The following is a 19,537-nucleotide window of genomic DNA, read 5'->3' on the forward strand; positions in this document are numbered from 1 at the left end:
ATCTGAAAACAATATATGATGTGTTTGATCCATTTCAATCTACACATTATAACCATATTACATCCTGCCCCCTATATAACATTTACTATGTGTCTGAAAACAATATATGATGTGTTTGATCCATTTCAATCTACACATTATAACCATATTACATCCTGCCCCTATATAACATTTACTATGTGTCTGAAAACAATATATGATGTGTTTGATCCATTTCAATCTACACATTATAACCATATTACATCCCTGCCCCCTATATAACATTTACTATGTGTCTGAAAACAATATATGATGTGTTTGATCCATTTCAATCTACACATTATAACCATATTACATCCTGCCCCCTATATAACATTTACTATGTGTCTGAAAACAATATATGATGTGTTTGATCCATTTCAATCTACACATTATAACCATATTACATCCTGCCCCCTATATAACATTTACTATGTGTCTGAAAACAATATATGATGTGTTTGGTCCATTTTAATCTACATATTATAACCATAACAGTTCATGGTACACTCTATATCTCACCCACTCCCCATTGTGCAGTTAATATTTCTGCATCACTCAACCATTTGTTATATTCAAATCTGAATTGTTCCTCCAAACACATAAATTAAACTATGTGGTCTTATGACATCTCCCAACTCTATTATCAGTTGGTTAGATGGTATGTTTATGAAATCCGGTTTTAGCAATAATAGAAGAGAGATTTGGGGGGATTAGAAATTGGATCGCAAAGGAAAAATACATCATTCATAAAGACATTATAATGGGTTGGTTGTCGAGAATCGCATACATTTATAGGGATAGATCACAGACATTTGGCTTTGACTGGGCAAATATGATTTGTTAGCGATTGTGTGTGCTAAGTTAAGGGTTATAGATATGACAATAAAAATAAGACTAAAAACTATCAATACTGGTAATTAAATAACAATAGGTAGCATGAACATGCTGAGATTGGCAATATACAGACTGACAGCACTTGTATGTGTAATGTATTGTAAAAGCAACACTTTCATAATATGATATACCAGTATATATAAAAGAGTAAATTGTACACCATTATATTTCAAAGGACGTGTCATGTAGTGTATTTAGTTTCTTGATACATTCAATATACTTTTATGGATCACTTCTACATGATGCTTTTTTAAAGCAAGTTTTTTTGTTTTCAACTTAAGATAATTAAATTTTTATTTTATTATAATTGTGCATTTAATATTAAAGTAAGCTTGGGAGTAGGAAGTATATAAAGGGTAAGATTAGTGATATATTTTCTATTAATTATAAGTATACCTGAATATAGATAGGGCAGGCATAGCCCAATGATAAAGCACTTCCTTGGTGAGCAGTCGGTCTAGGCTTGATCCCTGTTTGTGGGCTATTGGACTATTTCTCATTCCAGCCACGACTGGTATATCAAAGGCCATGGTATGTGTTATCCTGTCTGTGGGATGGTGCATATAAAAAATCCCTTGCTACTAATGGAAAAATATAGTGGGTTTCCTCTCTAAGACTATGTGTCAAAATTACCATATGTTTGTCATCCAATAGCCGACGATTAATAAATCAATGTACTCTAGTGGTGTTGTTAAACAAAACAAACAAACTTTAACGTGAATATATAATGTGGATCTGTAAAGCTACATGTAGTTGCCTCATCTCAGCCAATCAGAAGGTAACAGTGTGTTGTTATCCCTGGTACAGTTTTGTCTTTAGCTCTATAGATTAATGTTTTTAACGTTTGGCTATATGTTAAAGGGACATTCCCAAGTTTGCTGCAATTTTAAAGATGTTATCGACTAACAGAGACTTTTTAATTATTGTAATTGCATATCAAATATATTTTTCTGTATAACATATTAGTGGCTGTATATTAAACATGTTTCTGATCATTCTAATATTTGTACTAGGTTAAATTTCATTTTATTTCCTAAAATGTTTTTTTCATACGTACAAAATTATTTGAAGACAAACTCCAGTTTGGGCTTCTTACAAATATTAAGATGACCAGAAACACATTGAATATACAGACACTTATATTCTAAACAAGAAAATATATTTAGTATGTAAGTTTAACCGTAGAAATATTTTATTAGTCGGAAACATTTTACAATGCAGCAAACTCAGGAATGTCACTTTAAGGTGTTTTTTTAATGTACAGTTGTTTCTATCTGTAACGGTTCTATTTGCAATATTACATCATGATTTAAAAAAAGGGTAAATAACTGAATTACTCTTTTAAAACAGCAAACCCATTTCCAAGTGACAGAGAAGCTAGACATGTCATTACAGAATTATTGATTGGTCACATATGGTTGATCCATTGGAGTTTTCTTAATTAACATTCTAACCAATTCTCCACACCTGGAATTTCTTATGAAAGGTCATGGTATGTGATGTCCTGTCTTTGAAAATATACATATATAAGATTATTTTCTGCAAATGTGGGGAAAATTGCATTGCCAGTTGGTCTCCGTGGAAGGCGAGACATAGCCCAGTGGTAAAGCACTCTCTTGATGCATGGGTGATCTAGGATCGATCCCCATCAGTAGGCCCATTGGGCTATTTCTCGTTACAGCCAGTACACAATGACTGGTATATCAACGGTTGTGGTATGTGCTATACTGTCTGTGGGATGGTGCATATAAAAGATCCCTTGCTACTAATGAAAAAATGTATTGGGTTTCCTCTCCAAGACCATATGTCAGATTATCAAATGGTTGACATGATTAATAAATGAATGTGCTCCAGTGCTATCATTAAACAAAATAAACTTGAACAAAGTTTGGTTCCAGTGTGTTACTTCCCACCTGTACAGGTAAATGTTTATAGTAAAGCTGTAAGTTCCCCATCACTAACTTTGCCATACAAATATTTACCTGTATTTTATGAAAGACATGTCCAGTCACACATGAGCTGTAATTAAAGCATATTGAGACATTACCGAGGAATATTGCGGTTAAACATGGAAATTAGGCACAACCACAGCAGGTCATCCCCAGTGGAGGTGATCTCGGGGCAATAAATTCAATGGTCACTGCACAAGCTACAGTCAGTGGCTGCTGTGGGACAAACTCCAGCTGTTTTTTAAACACAACTAACTACACTTAAGTTACAGGTGGCAGCAGATTATGCCACATGTATATGCCACATGTATGTGCCACATGTTGTCTCAAAAAGTCCATCAGTTATGGCTTTATCTGATCCATGTGAAATTTTCTAACAATGAGGTAGTTCAGATAGTAAATATTTTCCCAAAGAACAATACTGAACTGAATGCAGATAGTATCTGATCATTTGATGATAACATGTCATTAGTATATCGTTACATGTCAATCGTGTATATAAATAACTTTTAATTATATTAATAAAAAAACAACAGAAATCATTTAAAATAATTCTGAATATCTTTATTGAAATAAATAAACCAATGGGTGGGAGACACCATTTTAAACAACTGTAATATAATAGCTTTCTCCCCTGATCTGTGACACTGCCATGGTTTACACAGATGAAGATTATGAAGATTTCCTGTCACTACCATGCACTGTTAGAATACATTGTGATACCCATTTATGGAAATATTTTCAACACACACAGTTATAGGCTAACATCTATTATGTGGTGACTTGCACCTAACTAACCTTGAAAATATGACCATTTTCAAGTTCATTAATACTCAGATTAAATGTTTTGAAACTTGTTTGTTCTCTCTCTCTCTCTCTCTCTCTCTCTCTCTCTCTCTCTCTCTCTCTCTCTCTCTCTCTCTCTCTCTCTCTCTCTCTCTCTCTCTCTCTCTCTCTCTCTCCAAAGAGTCTTACTTTACTATTCCTTTTAGGCAAATAAAAACAAATTATTTAAATCTAGTCAGAAAAAGCTAGCCCTCATTTAAAAGATTCATATTTAGTGTAAATTTGATCAATATGTTACAAACATATCCATACTAATAGACTTACACAGTTACAACTGAATCAAAGGTAAATATTTCACATCCATGTAACTAATTATGTTTTGGTGACTCAACAAACATTTCCACAGTCCACTGAAGAATTTAGCAAGGGAGATTATCTTGTAATAACAGAATTACCACAGGCCAGTGGACTGACCAAATAACCCGAAGTCAAAGATGTAAAAGGATTGCAGGAGTGCTACTTTCAAATGAGTGGACAACACAAACAGGGAAATTCTGAGTAAATACTTGCTGATATGTTGTACAAACACTCCACCCACAGTCTGAAAATAAACAGTAGATAATAAGAGAAATGACCAACGGCTACAAGAAGTTAAGTAACACTTGTACAGTTGATAAGTATTCCATTTATAGAAAGAAAAGTAGCTGGATATACAATGCTGTAAATGTTAAAAATGTTAATTTCTCGTGTGGTATTTATACCTCCAGGTATTGTTAGAAATAAAGACTATAGTCAAAGTCAGGTCAATCTACGGTTTTGAAATCGATCCCCGTCGGTGGGCCCATTAGGCTATTTCTCGTCACAGCCAGTGCACCATGACTGGTATATCAAAGACCAAGGTATGTGCTATCCTGTCTGTTGGATGGTGCATATAAAAGATCCCTTACTACTAATGAAAAAATGTAGCAGGTTTCCTCTCTATTACTGTGTCAAAAAGGACCGGTGTTTGACATCCAATAGCCGATGATTAATAAATCAATGTGCTCTAGTGGTTTCGTTAAACAAAACAAACTTTAGGTCAAACTAGTGGTGATAATGTGGTTAAGTCATTAGCATTAATCCTGTTAGGTGGTGGGTTCAAATCCCAAAAGGTCTACTGAGTCAAGAAGAACAAAAGAATGTTTTATTTATTTAATGGGCTACTCTTTCTGATTAGCACAAGGGCTCTTTTATGTGCAGCATCACACAGACAGGATAGTACATACCATAGTCTTTGTTACATCAGCTGTGGAGCACTCGATGAAACCAGAAATAGTCCAATGGACCCATCAACAGGAACTGATTCTAGACAGACTACAGAGTTTCTCCTAGCTAAGTCAACAGTAGAATGATTTTTAATGGGGAGTTGTAAGGCCACTTGACCAACTTCTCTCTCACTCACCTCTTTCCAAAGATAGCTGAGGTGTGTGCTCATGATAGCATATTTGTCATTGTTTGAACATTAAGAGAATGCAGTTAAACATGGGGCGGAAAAGGCTTTACTATCAATAAGCAGTTACCTAATGGAGTAACAGATATATGAAGATATATACAGTCATATCTTGTTACAATGATCATCGTTACGACATTTACACCATCCGACCACAAATTGTCCGGAACAAACATACATCAATGTTATTCTGTTCATTACACTGAAATTCACAACTTCCGACACCAACAGAGAAAATCAGGAACAAACGTGCATCTGACATCTGAAAACACCTCTTTACAACGACATTACATAATCAGAGATGCCATAGCACATTGGCAGTATACACTGCCATTTGGCATCCTTGATCTCGTCACGAGCAGACAGTGTCACATGATGTCCAAGTTACCGATTTTGTCTAAATCTGTAGAGGTGTATTGTTTTTGAAAAGCCTTAGTCATTAAATTAAAGAATTAACTTCGAACAATCAAGTCTACTAGTTTTATGACATTTTATAAATGAAGAAGGTACCAATTGTAGATGTCTTTAACCATGGGAAGATTAATATGAGTGAATGCACCTTGATTAATAATAATAATATATTTAATAATGATCTGTGGTCGATACCCATTAGTGGACCCATTGGGCTATTTCTCGTTCCAGCCAGTGCACCATGAGTGATATATCTAATGCTGTGGTATGTGCTTTCCTGTCTGTGAGATGGTGCATGTAAAAGATCCCTTGCTACTAATGGAAAAATGTTACGCATTTCCTCTCTAAGACTGTCAAAATTATAAAATGTTTCACACCCAACAGCCGATGATTAATAAATCAAAGCGCTCTAGTAGTGTCATTAAACAAAACAAATTTTTACAACGGTAATTTTGATAGAACGACAATTTCGATATAATGACAAAGCTACCCAGGGACGAACATAGTCATTGTAACGAGGTCCGACAGTACCATTGATAATAGTGCAAAACTGGCTACTTGTTCTCTTGAACAACTTAATTACAAAGGCATTCCATTCAAACTGCTGCCTTCTCTTTACTTACCAATATCCAGGTGGTTAAAGAGTGCCCCTTTTCTTTATTTGAAATTATTTAGTTCAAGCCAGAACTGATTTGACTGTTATGATAAACAAATTTGAATATTAATTTTTTTTCATTATTATGGTGAAAAAAACAGGGCTGATTCCTGCATCTAGAACTGAATATCATATCATGTAGTATGCTGCCTGTATGCTCAAGTTTCATCAGAGTTGCTTCCTTTTTGGTTATTTCTAACTTGGTATTCCAAATTCCACCCACCTCAAACTTCATCTCCCCCCTTGTGCCCTGGACTCGGTGACTGGCATACCCAGAGGTTGGGCCCGGGGTGAATGAACGTGAACATTTATTGGATATAGGCATATTAACAGAATTCAAGGCAAGGTTTCTGTTTTCAGACCCCATCAAGGTCAAAAGTGGTAATATTTCAACGTTTAGATGGTGAAGTTGTTATGTTGTCAAGTAGCATCACACCACAGGGGCTATTATCTTTGTACAAAGTAAATGCATGAGAAGTAGGCTGCGCTTGTCAATAACACATACGAAGTGACTCTTGAGGTGCAAAAAAGAAGAATAGATTTAATTGAAAATGGTAATTTTTGCCTCTTGTTAAGAAAAACTCATTACCATTTCACTTTCCATTGTTTTAACATCAGTAACGCTGAAACCCACTTTTTTCCTCCTAAGCAATCTAATATAAATGCATCACTGATAACAAATACTTGTGAGTTTAACAGGTCTTATACAGCATCAACTGAAAGCATTTCAAGTTTTTATTATGTCAATTTAATTATCTATTTTAATCTAATTGCAAAGCATTGACGCCATTTTCCAGCCAACTAATGTTATTGATTTCTTTTGTTCTACGCCCTGTTAGAATGGTAATTAGAAGTGTCTAGAGACGGACCGAAGTAACCTGAAAGTGCTGAGTTAATATCGTTTTCCAGATGAGATGTCTCTATTATGATTAGCATTGGCAGCGGAAATCACCCAACTGTAATTATCAGCATCATTATTCAGTTAGCCATCAATAGTCTTTCATCCATCATCATTATTTAAATTGAAATTGTTAGATATTATACAGTAACACTACATATTTCATTTGTTTTTGCCATAAACTTAAGAATATAGAATGTTTTTAAGAACCACCCAAAAGTAATTTTTAGTTTTATTATTCAGTTAGCCATCAGTAGTCTTTCATCCATTAGCTTTATGTAAATTAAAATTGTGAGAAATTATACTGTGACACTACATATAATGTTTAGTTTTGCCATAACCTTGAGGATTTAAACAAATTTAAGAACCATTCTCATATGCAGTTTTATTATTCATTTATACCATCAACAATCATTCATCCATCATTTTATTTAAATTGAAACAGATAAATTATACAGTGACACTACATATTTCATTTGTTTTTGCCATAACCTTGAGGATATATAATGTTTTTGAGAACCACTGAAGAGTAACTGTCTGTTTTATTATTCAGTTATGTCATCAATAAGTCATCTGTCTGTCATCTCTATTCATTATGCCGATATAGGACGTTACACAATGCCTTGTTTGTCATGTAACAGGTCTCAACATAATGTTACAGTCAAGATTTTAAAAAAAATATGCCAATTTTATCCTGGCCCTTAATCAAATGAGAAATGCTGACTATCAGTAATCAATAAAGTTTTTGTTTTGATTAATGACACCACTAGAGCACATTGATATATTAATCATCGGTTATTGGATGTCAAACATTTGGTAATTCTGACTCGTAGTAGAGGAATAGAGGAAACCTGCTATATTTTCTTAATGCAGCAAGGGATCTTTTATATGCACTTTCCCACAGACAGGAAACCACATACCACGGCCTTTGACCAGTTGTGGTGCACTGGTTGGAATGAGAAAAACCCAATCAGTTAAACGGATCCACTGAGGTGATTCGATCCTGTGACACAAGCACCTCAAGCGAGCGCTCAACCAACTGAGCTAAATCCCACCCCAGTAATCAGTTAAAGTTTTAAAAAGTTGAAATTTGTTTTGTTTAACAACACCACTAGAGTACATTGATTTATTAATCATCAACTATTGGATGTCAAACATTGGGTAATTTTGACTCGTAGTCTTCAGAGGAAACCTGCTACATTTTTTAATTTGCAGCAAGTGATCTTTTATATGCACTTTCCCACAGACAAGACAACACATACCATGGCCTTTCATATACCAGTCATAAAGCATTGGTTGGGATGGGGAAAAAGCCAATCAGAGAATAAGTTCACTGAGATGGTTCGATCCCACAACACAAGCACCTCAGGAGAACACTACCAACCACTGGTCAGTTAGTCTGACACTTCAAACATGTATACATACATTTGGTTCACTTACAGTAAGGAGGCTTGTCAATAGTTAGTTGGAGAAGACAATGCTGTAAATATTGTTTTTAAATAATTCTAAATATTTCTACTTCTCCCTCCAATACTCAAGCTCGTTTGAAACTGTTCAAACATTTGTCTGCATATAACTGTTACCACACATACAGGTAAATTAATCGTATGCAATACCATTATATGTGGATGTGTATGTAACTGAAACTGTGAAACAGGGCACTTGAAAATGATCTTTGTAAACAAATAGCAGGACATGAAGGCTGCTAGCCCATACCGACTTGTTTTTATAGTTTCTTTGGGTGTTCTTTTTACACGAATTTAAGTATTTGTTTTAGTCATGTTTCTTATTAAGAAATAAAATCAAAGCATAGATATGGTTGCAGTTGTTTTTTGTTTCGTTCTGACACATTATACATTTGTACATGAAATCTGTAAGGTGGTTTTATTGGTAAATGTTACTTCCCTTCCTTGTGTTTCTTTTCTGCAGGTTTACACTTATTTTAAAAACAATGAAATACATGTATATATATTTTGTATGTGTTTTCTTACTGAAGGACAGTAAATTGTCTTGTACTGAATTAGAAACTTTAGCATATTATACGTTGAAATGCTGCATCAAATACACAACTATTTACGGAGTAAAAACAACTGCAATCTGATTATGGTGTAAAAGAACTTGAAAATAAACTCTTTTAAGCAACACTGCAAATGTTTGGCATTGCACATACTGCAAGGTTGCAAAGTTGTAACTGTTTAGTGAATTAGGCCCCAGTATGTACTGTCTTGTTTGTATGTATATACAAACTTTTCTGCTTAACAACTTAAGTATATTTCTTCTTTCACACTGTGAACAATGTATCACAATCATTGACAACTGACCACAGAATAAACAATGTTCTGGGTTATCACTGAAATTAATTATCTTCCAACTATACATCACATCTTTTACAGAAAGTATTAATTGGTTAGAATAATAATAAAAAAATAAATAAATAAAACAAACTCTTAAAATTTTATGTTTCAAATGTGTTTTTCATATTCTGAATAATAATATGCTTATATATGACTTGTGAATGAATATAAAAGTATAGTGAAACCAGTATTCAAGTAATGGAAATATTTTTATAGTAGTTAAATTGTACACCTTTATAAATTCTAACACTGTTTTTTTGCATGTTTTGTGAACTAATTATAAAAATAAATTGGGCATTTTGAGTCATAGAGTTTAAAATTGATGTTTTCTTAATTAATGGAAGTCAAATTGAGTGTTCCAAATCTCTGACAATATTGTTACATTTTCATACATTTTAACTATGTTTTCTGTATATGTAACATGTTTTCTGAATTAATAAAGTTAACTGGGGCGTTTTCAAGTCATGGAGTTTAAAATGGATGTTTTTGTAATTAATGGACATTAAACCAAGTGTTATAAATATCTGCCAATATAGTTACACTTTTATATATTCAACTATGTTTTCTGTACATGTTTTCTTAAATAATAAAGTTAAATTGGGCATTTTCGAGTCATGGAGTTTAAAATGGATGTTTTCTTAATTAATGGAAGTTAAAGTGAGTGTTACAAATCTCTGACAATACAGTAACTCCTCTGAAGTGTGTGATATTGTGTCACGATATATTAACTCCGCATCAGTCACCACCCTTTTACTGTCACCAGTCTACAACTATGACATCACGTCCTGTTTCATGATCACCAAGAATCAACCATTAAGCATTATATCCATAAAATGGAATATCTATTAAGAACAAATGTTATCTCACCTACTCTAACAAAATCTCTAAAAAAAGGTCACCAAAGATTGCTAATAATCTTTTTCAACATATGGCTATCAGTGATGCAGTGATGGGCAACGTGTTTGCACCTGCTGACTCTGTCCCTGCGCACGCTGTGATGTTATACAACTGAACTGTTGCGAGACAGACATTAAGACTTAATTATGTGGTAGATGTGGTCTACCATGATCAACTCTCAATGAGATTGTTTAGCCCTGGTAGCATCTCTGTGAACCACTCCCAAAATATATAAACGTTTGGGCAGTATTATCCTAGTGCATGACACTGTCATATAAAAAAGGAGAATAAAATGGATCTCTTAATGATTAACATTTGAACAAATCGCCATGAATGAAAATAGAATGATGGTCTTGGTTTATGGCTATTTTTATGTTTCCGATTACACGACATGTGTTAAGACTTCACGGATCATGTCACACTGAATAATCTTAATGGACACAATCGTAAGGTTTTACAAGACCCGCCTAAGTGAGATTTCTATAAAAGGAATGTTAACACAAGGTCGACCTTTAAAAAACATACATTATATATATAACCATTCAGAAGAAAAAAAAAACCATATAAAAAAAAAAAGAGATAAAAAACCCACAACACTAATGTTTGTTTGGATTTAAGAATAATAACTTACATAATCATAATTTACATATATACATGGACTTGAACCTGAAACCTGAATATAAGAATAAATATTAAAACAAACAAACACAGACACTAACACGGACACACACACACAGACAGACACACACACAGACACACACACAAAAAGACAGACACACACACACAGACAGGCAGACACACAGACACAGACAAACACACAGACACACACATACACACACACAGACAGACACACACACACACACACAGAAAAAGACAGACACACACAAACACAGACAGACAGACAGACACACACACACACACACACAGACTCAGACACCCCTACCTCATATTAGGCTAACTAAAATAACTTTAAGTATATAGTGAAACCCCTCAAAAGCAGATCCTCTGTAAACTGGAATTCTGTCAAACAGTCCGTTATAACCTATCTAAACTGGATACCCCTTTTAACTGGACTTTCTACTTGTTTCTATGGGTGTCTGGTTTAGAGGAGTTTCACTGTATTTATTTTATTTTTATTGAAAATATGTTTAGCCATAGTGCAAATATAGGTAGGAACACAAAGGGCCCTGGCCCTGCTTATATTGAATTCAATGATATTTTAAGGTTAGTCTGGAGTGGGCAGTATTGTTTATCAAGGTCACTACAATGCATTAATTTAGAGGTAATATTATGATTCCCTCCCCCCCCCCCCCCACCCACCCTCTCCAAAAAAAAGAATGCTTATTTGTGACTTATGGAATGAATATAAAAGCATAGTGAAACCAATATTCAACTCATCACCAGAGAATAAAAAAAAACAGTTTGTTAATATCATACTGAATGCTTTGGTATAATATATCCTTTTAAGACAGGTGGCTCATTAATAGAGGTTTCTACTTGAATAAGGTTTATTGTCTTCAAGTTTTGTTTGCGAGGATGCCATTAAACATTCATTCATTCATCTGGCCTGTAGGAATGATATCCAAACTGGATCTAGTACGGGGACAAGCTAGATTTTTATCTTTATTTATATTTTCATCCTATGGGCCTGTTCATTCATACATTCATTCATTTATTCCACTTTCAAATGCCTGCTTATAAATACACTAGTGTGTAGAAAATGGCAAATTAACAAGCCCCATTGTACATACATGTACATCAGGTAAGTCCATCGCTTTTACCTTAAATAAACCTCATAAGACGACACCTAATATTAATATTTGACATAGGAGATAAATAAAAGCGAGTTTCATACACTGCATGTACTGTCCCACCCAAATGACCTGAATCTTTATCGGATCAGTGACGTAGGTATATTTTACTGTGTTATATTTTAGTGTGTAACTTTATGTAGCACCTTGGGGTGCACATAAACTGTGCAATAAATAGAAACAAGGCCACTGTATCGACAGTTAGCCAAGGTCAAACAGTTCTTAGCATTGAAATGAGCAGTTTTATACACAGATATCCTTAGGCGTCAGAAGTGGAAGCAGGGACTGCCCCCTAAATCTGAACTTCAAGGGGCCAGAGTATGTGCCCCCCCAGTTAAAAGATGATCCACATATGGATTAGAATTAGTATTTTGTTTGGTTTTTTACTCCAACAGTTCTGAAGAATATAGCTCATAATTCTCCATGTTATTACACTGTTTTAATACTGGAGTTGATTATAAACATTCTAAATTGTTTTTTAACTATATATACATCTTCCAATGGCTATAATATCTACAGTAAAATTATATGAAAAGAAATTTAGAATGTAAGCCTAGTACAATGAAATTAATTAATCATAAACCAACAAGCATTTCAAGTTTAATGAACTTTTCATAACTACAGTGAAATTCCTCTAAACCGGACACCCTCAGGACCAAGTAAAATGTCTGGTTTATAAGAGGTATCCACTTTAGAGAGGTTATTTTTTAAAGAGTTTTAAAAAAGGACAATAAAAAATGTCAGTTTTTGGAGGAATTCCGGTTTAGAAAGGGTCCGGTTTTAAGAGGTTTCACGGTAATATTCTAATGAAGCACATGTTGCCTTTTCCTTCTCTGGGGGGAAAGAGGGAGTGGGATTTAGCTCAGTCGGTTGAGTGCTTGCCTGAGGTGCTTGCATCGCAGGATCGAATTACCTCAATGGATCCATTCAACTGATTGGGGTTTTTTCTCGTTCCAACCAGTGCATCACAACTGCTCGAAGGCTGTGGTATGTGCTTTCCTGTCGGTGGGAAAGTGCATATAAAAATTCCCTTGCTGCATAAAGAAAAATGTAATGGGTTTTCTCTGATGACTACGAGTCAGAAATACCAAATGTTTGACATCCATTAGCCGATGATTAATAAAATCAATGTGCTCTAGTGGTGTCGTTAAACAAAACAAACTTTAACTTGAACTTTTCCTTCTGTGTGTACAAATACAAGACTGATTACACCTTCCAAATTATACAGCAACCAAGTCTGATATCTTATCATAACAGGAAAGAGACTCTCTTCATTTTTTCTCTCCTTTTTTTTTGTTAACAAAAGCAACAGGGGAGTGCGAAAACCAGCAAAAGTGTCAAATGTGAAGAAAAGGGAGGTAATTAGAGTGAAGTGATGTCAGAGTTGGGAAGTGGTAATCTTCATCAAAGAAAGTTAATCTTCCAGGAGGGGAGGGTCACGTGGTGCCTGGTACGTTTTGTCTGACAAGCAGGTGATATGATTACAAGGAAGCGGAGTCAAGGTCTAGGTGTCGCTGATAACAGTGCCGATAAACCAACATTCATTAAATCTGCTTCAGTCCACCATCAACACACTGATTTACAGTTACATGGCAGACAAGCTACACCAAGTGGAGCCTCCTCACTGAAACGAATGAAAGTTTTAACACCAGATCACCACTTGTTATTGAGGCTGGATTGAAACTGAATTACACTTTTTATTTTCTAAATTAAATTTGTGAATAAATTTAATTGAAAATCATTTGGTTTTAGTAGTAAGAATATGTGCAGTGTAAACTGGAGACCAGGGCCCCGTTCCACAAAGCGATCTTAGTGCTAAGATCACTTTAAGAGCATACGGTAGTTATGCACTTAAGGTGATCTTAGCGCTAAGATCGCTTTGTGAAACAGGCCCTGTTATGAAATTAACAATCGTCAGAGAAGATACTTTTTTTTTTTAAAAGCCATTTCATAATGCAAGGGGGTTTGTATTTCTCATTCTAAGGTGAGTTTATAACATATACAATAAACCATCTTTACAAGTTAGTCAATCAATCTTCAAAGTGAATAAATTGCTTAAATGGTATGCGTTATGAACTATGCTGCTTCTGAACCACCAATATATTTTATTTATTCTTACAAAGGTTCATGTACACACAGGTGTATGTAGGAGAACATGCATATTTTGTCACATGAAAGAAGCCATTAAAATTGTACACTAAAGAAATATTTGTTTAATTACTTATTTGAAAGTATAGCTATTTGATTTTTAACATATATGGTCATTTCAACATTTGTCAAGAGAGGGAAAAAAGAAAAGAAAGAAAGAATGAATGATTAAACCCACTATCACCACAGAAAAGTACTGCCAGCAATAGATCTTTTACATGCACTTTCCCATAAACATGGCAGTACATACCATGGCCTTTGTTTTATCAGTTGTGAGACACTGATTGGGATGACAATCGATGTTACAACCCACCATGCCTCAGACATTTTTTTTTAACTGAGCTACATCCTTTCCTGTGATGGTTTAGATGCAACAGGAAGCAGGCATTGTCGTGTTAAAATGTCTGTCCCTGCCACACCTGCAAGTGTCACAACACAGAGTCGAGTCAGTCAGTACAGGTGTGCACGGATCCACTCACAACATGCTTCTGAGAACATTACACATATCCACATTGAAATTCTTTCATTCTCCATTCAGACTGGGTTCATTCTGTGTTTATTCTGGTGTTCTATATGGCAATTCTAACACCTTTTTTTTTTATCAGTTACGACCTGTCAAACTGGAAAAAACAACAGACAAGCAGGTCCCATGCTTATATAAAACTTGAAAGTGCAGACGGCTATTTACAATGTACAGTCTTAAAATTTTTTTTTTATGTTTATGCATACATAGCTAGATTCAATCATGTATTGTGACGGAAAGTTCAGTTGAAGATTTATTTCCAAAATGTGATATACCGTAGGTCAATTTCCAGATTTCGAAGTTAGCAATGAAGATTATACTAATGGTAGTAGAACTCAAAAATGTGATAATGAAGTGTCCATAAAAATGCAATCCCATTGAACAGGATGTTAAAACTGAGCTTTGTGTGTTATATGCTATGTCATGTTGCAACAAGTTAAAGTTTGTTTTGTTTAACAACACACTAGAGCACATTGATTTATTAATCATCAGCTATTGGATGTCAAACATTTGGTAATTTTAGTGTTAGAAAGGAATCCCACATTTTTGGTATATCAGTAATGGTGCACTGGCTAGAGCGAGAAATGGCCTGATGGACCCACTTACACTGTTATAGGGATCAACATTCCCAGTCCAGAGCTCCACGCGGTAAGACGTGTTTGTTTCGCTGGTGCACACTGCACATGCTTTCGTGTGCTCAACTTGGGGATCCTTCATTTCGTTGTTTTTGTCAGCGAACTGAAGTTTTCTACTGGGATGTATGCGGCCATTGGAACTGATTGAACACTGGAACACTTCTTGTTTCAACAGTCTGCACCACCAGATTGGATTCTTTTTCAGCGAGATTCCTCGCCTCCACGTCATTTCTCTGTCTGACTATGTTGACTTGTTTTTTCATGACTCGTATGATGGCCATTCTGCAGAACGCCACAGTTGTTCGCGTTTAGTCTCTACATGTCCGAGCCTGTCCTAGCAGCACTGGAAGATTGACCTCCCCACTCTAAGAAGAAATAGGAAGCGGGGTCGGCCCCTACTACTCTTTTTTAGACTTTACTTTGCTTTATAATGATACCATCTCATATTCTCCAGAGTCGGGCCCGTCTGCACCACTATACCAACCCATGACGACTGGACTATACCCTAGTCTGATACTCTCTCTCGTTCAGATGGATCCAGCTTCTCAAGATCTGTATTTCAGCACAGCACTACACCTTCAACATCTATCGACTGTCAATCTAGGGGTTTTCTTGACGGGATGCAACCCATCTCGTCCCTATAAGCTGTGCATCCAAACGGCCATAATGAGGCCACTCATGTGGACATATTGATCGGACTTTAAACTTTTAGATCTGCGTTCAAAAGTTTATGTCGAAATTACTCTCCTTTTTTTATGATTAAATAGTCCGATCCTCTCTTCTTTCTCTTATTTAATTTTGGACTGTCCTTCTAAAATGCTCCAAATTATATAAATATTCGGCCGAGCAGTCAATTCTTTTTATTTTTGGCTTGTAACTTTTTTCTTCTTTTTTTTCTTTTTTTTTTAAATTTATTCTATTAACTATTTTACTAATTGCTATTTTCAAAATTCTGCCCATTTTCAACTCTACCCCCCCCCCCATCCCAAGTCAGGTCACTGATCTTATCGGAGGTCGGACTTGGGATGGGCGTGTTCGAAACCCTAGTGGTATATGGGCACGTTAAACAAGTTATCATCATCACAGGGATCAATCCTAAACCGACCGTGTATCAGGCGGTCGTTTTACCAGTGGGCTACATCACGCCCTCACAATATTGCAACAAAACCACATTAAGTTCAAAATGAAGTAAATAAAGGATATTTCATGTTTTTTGTCAAATATGATTTATATCTCATCGAGTCAAGTTTGCAATCATATCTCATGAGTGTGATATGATTGCAAACTTCACATTCATCCATATCCAACCAACCACTATCCCAAATATACCCACCCATCCATCCAGTGTTCGAAATAAGCCCTTGTCCGTTTGTCCTGACAAGTGAAAATTTGCTTGGACAAGCAAAATGTACCTCAATGGTTGTCCAGTGGACAAGTGAAAATGTTCAATGAGTTTCATTTTGAGCAATCAAAAATGTGGTCCTTGTACTTGAATAAAACATGACATTTATTTGGACAAGTGAAAATATTGGTGGACAAGTAGATTTCTAGACTTATTTGTACGGTGGATTAGTGAAAAATTCAGCTTATTTCTTCTATCACTGCCATCTATCATGGTTTCCTTAGATTTAATACATAAATCTTTGTTAACTAATAAATATATATATATATATATATATATATAATACTCTTTATAGGGAGGTATATAGGAGGTATGACTCAACTCAGTATTTTATTGCTATCAACATACATCAAGCTTGGCTCCATTATTAGACAAAGATTTACTTAATTATATCTATACTGAAAAAACACTATAACACTAGTAATAACCTTTTCCGATTACAGGATCTTACCACAGACAGTACGTGTAGGTAGACCACCCATAAGATCCTTCTACTGGTCGCGTTCTCACTGTGACATGACTCATCATGACACGGTACAGACAGTCGGATACCCATGGGTGGGCGGGCACGGAAAGGAAAGGAATATTTGTTTAATGACATCTCAGCATATTCTAAACCACAGCTATTTGATGTCTAACATTAAAAACACATAAAATACAGCTAGTTGGAGTCTTAAGATATAAAAATTTTATTTTTTTTATTTTGATATTTAGAAAGCAAGACCCCCCCCAAAAAAAACACACACACACAAAAAACAAACATTGCTGCCACACAAGCTCTCCTTCCAAAATTAATTCATTTTCATTAATTTGTAATTATTTTCATGCAATTAGATTCAAACACAATTTTCTGGGCACACATCTCAGCTATCTGGGCTATCTGTCCAGGACAGTGGGTTAGTGGTTAGTTGTTAGTTGTTAATGAGAAGTCGTAGTGGCCTTACACCTACCCACTGAGTCATTAAACTCACTCTGGGTGGGAGGCGGTACCGAGAGGCAAACCCAGTACCTACTTTAATTATGTCTGATGGCTTAACCACTACACAACTGAGGCCAGACCATTTCAAAACACAGATAAAGATCTTTTATATGTACTTTACATACTATAGCCTTTGATATAGCAGTCATGGGGCACTGGTATGGATCAATAAAGCCCTAAATCCATCTAGGGAAATGAATCCATGCCCATCTAGGGCAATCTATAGGGCAATGAATCCTGTGACCCATTGAATGAATATTGGGTGAGCACTCTACCACTGAGCTATATCTCTGGGTGGACAAGAAACAATGTCAACCAAACTGGCCTTGGTGGCATCATGATTAAGTCATTGGACATAAGGCTGGTAGGTACAGAGTTCGCAGCCTGGTACCAGCTCCCACCCAGAGCGAGTTTTAACAACTCAGTGGGTAGGTGTAAGGCCAATACACCTTCTTCTCTCTCACTAACCACTGACAATTTACAACTAACCCTCTGCCCTGAACAGACAGCCCAGATAGCTGAGGTGTTGAACTTTAATTGGATATAAGCACAGAAATAAGTTGAAATGAACTGAAACTGTGAGCCAGTTGTAGACTAGATGCGTATGAACAGTGCCGATGTAACAGCCCAAAATATACCACCCTGCCAAACTATACCCAGGGTTAAAGTGGGCTAGCCTGTTTTATACCCCTAACCCTCGTTTTTATATTACTAACCTGTATACTAAATAAAATAATAATAAACACTAAAAGAAAAGCAACTATTGCTTTTGTAAAAGAGAGGTATATTCTGGGCTAGCCTGTTTTATTCTCCGGGGTATATTCTGGGTTAGTCCAGTTTATACCCTGGGTATAGTTTGGCGGTGGGTATATTTTGGGCTATTACACCAGATCAGACCCACAGAAATAAGTTGATAAATTAGACTAGATGCGTATGAACAGTGCCAGATCAGACCCCACACACATGCCAGTGTAAATGAGCCCTAACTCAGCGTGCGGTTAAGCCATTAGGTTTAATGGTTCCGGGTTCATACCCCAGTAGGAGCATTAATCCCGAGTGAGTGCACAGGTCCGCACGACCATCCACCAGACCAACTTCTATTTCACTGATCCTTAATCCCTTTGTAGCATGACGGTGCATGTTACACCATTCAGACCATCCACCAAACCGATGTCTACCTCACTGATCCTTAATCCTTCTGTAGCATGACGGTGCATGTCACACCATTCAGTTAAGTACAGTGTGGACATGATGGTGGCTGTGGGTCACTGTTAGTGTGACATCATGAAAAGACTTCATCTATGATGTAATTTTGACTTGGACATGAAAAGGTTAACCTTTGGCATGGCCCAGATAGCTTAGGTCTCCGAGTGTGCCCAGGGGGCGGGATGTAGCCCAGTGGTAAAGCATTCGCTTGATGTGTGGTCGGTTTAGGATCGATCCCCATCAGTGGCCCCATTGGGCTATTTCTCGTTCCAGCCAGTTCTCCACAGCTGGTATAACAAAGGCCGTGGTATGTACTATCCTGTCTGTGGGATGGTGCATATAAAAGATCCCTTGCTGCTAATCGAAAAGAGTATTCCATGAAGTGGCAACAGCGGGTTTCCTCTCTATGTATCTATGTGGTCCTTAACCATATGTCTGACGCCATATAACCATAAATAAAATGTGTTGAGTGTTGTTAA

Source organism: Gigantopelta aegis, chromosome 4, assembly GCF_016097555.1.
Source record: "Gigantopelta aegis isolate Gae_Host chromosome 4, Gae_host_genome, whole genome shotgun sequence".
Taxonomy (NCBI): Eukaryota; Metazoa; Mollusca; class Gastropoda; order Neomphalida; family Peltospiridae; genus Gigantopelta; species Gigantopelta aegis.